This window comes from Humulus lupulus, chromosome 2 (genome assembly GCF_963169125.1).
Source record: "Humulus lupulus chromosome 2, drHumLupu1.1, whole genome shotgun sequence".
NCBI lineage: Eukaryota > Viridiplantae > Streptophyta > Magnoliopsida > Rosales > Cannabaceae > Humulus > Humulus lupulus.
The window spans coordinates 243,280,761-243,282,593 of record NC_084794.1 but is presented as its reverse complement, the minus strand read 5'-3'; positions in this window follow the sequence as shown (position 1 = coordinate 243,282,593).

The following is a 1,833-nucleotide window of genomic DNA, read 5'->3' as shown; positions in this document are numbered from 1 at the left end:
TCGAAATTATCATGGGCTTTAGGCCCGTGAAATTTCACATTTGATTATAAGCCCATTGGACTTAAAATCAAGGCTTGTATTATTTTCTATTGATTTAATTATTTAAATCATTTATCAAAGTAATTATTTATAATTTGAACATTGATTTAAACTTATTTATTAATTTATATACCAATTTATCTTAATTAATTACTCTGCCCTAATTTCTTGTCAAAATTACATAACTCTGTGAAACTATCCAAAATTGACCTGGTCAACTTTGATAATTCTAATTGATAATTAAATCAACTAATTGAGAATATCTAGATGATTTTATCCAAGGTACAGTGGGGACCATGGGCCTATGAAATCAATCTCCAATAAGTTATCATAAATCTAACAAATAAATTTACTAACTTATTAATTCCTCGTGACTCCGCTAAAGACTCGGAATTGCACTCTTGAATTCATAGAACGCTCTATAACAAATATAGATACGCTATTAATTATCCATTTTTACAACCATAATTGTCACTCAATCCTTTATAGACGGTCTACAATGAGATGGGACTAAAATACTGTCTTACCCCTCATTGTATTTTATCCTTAAAACACTTAGTTCCTTGTAAATAATCTTTCAGTAAACTAATATTAATTACTGAAATGAGATATCTATCATTTAGCACTTTGACCCAAACTAAAAGGAAACCATCATTTCACTTCTTCATCAAAAGCTAGAGATGTTCATATCTATGATTAATACTCTCACTCAATTATACTACCAAGTTCCCAAGATGTAAGTATGAGCTAGTCCGCATTGTAAGCTGGTAACGAACAAGTCAAAGAACTCAAATAATACAATCAGTTAGAATACTAACCACTTAGAATTGATGTAATGCCCCGAATTTCCTAATAAGGTTTAGGACCTTGATTAGGAGGCCGGGAGGGCCATAATTGATTTATGATGTTATTTAGTGATCATATGCATGTTTACGTGATTTATATTATTATATGATGATAAATGTATGCATATGGGCGTATTTATAATTATAAGGGCATTTTGGTAATTTGGCCCGTTGAGGGCGTAATTGTGTATTTTCGTGCATGTGGGTGAGTTATGATTGGTACCACATTATATGTGGATTTGTTCGAGCCTTTCGACATGAGACGATCATGAAATGCAAGTGTTCTTTCTGGTCATAATGGGATTAAGTTCGGGGCTCGGGGTAATTTTAATGATTAGAGCATTACCGGGAATTAAAGGGTAATGGGATGTGGATTATTGGTATTTGAGAATATTGAGAATAGCGGGAATTGGAGAGTGATAATTATGATTAACGAAATAGGTGCGAAAGGATGATTTTGCCCTTGGTGGCTATCAAGGCTTTATTTTAGACTTGAGGGAATTTAGGTCTTTTCACCCTTAAGGATGTATATCAGCCATTAAGGCTGTAGAAGTGTAACGCCCTGGTTACCCTAGAACAGTTACGGTGAACCAAAAATTTGACTCATTGCCTGAGTCCTTTGGTTAAAAATGTGATCTAAGTGTTATTAACAGGTTAAGGTGAAAACTAGTCAAAAGGTAAGGATATGTTTTATTGAATCATAAAACTGTTCATGGGCCCACAAGAACGTTTACAAGTTATTTACAACTCAAAAAGGTCATTACTGTTCCAAAATTTCAAACCCCGCCGACCTAAGCGACAAAAATAGGGTAAACCCCCTAGTTCCTTTGAGAACTCCTTGGCCGTGGTGGTCAAGCGACCGCATATGTACACATCACCACCTAAGCTCTCCACTCAAGGCTGGGTGAGCTTTTCTTTTCCTTTACCTACACCACATAGCACCCATGAG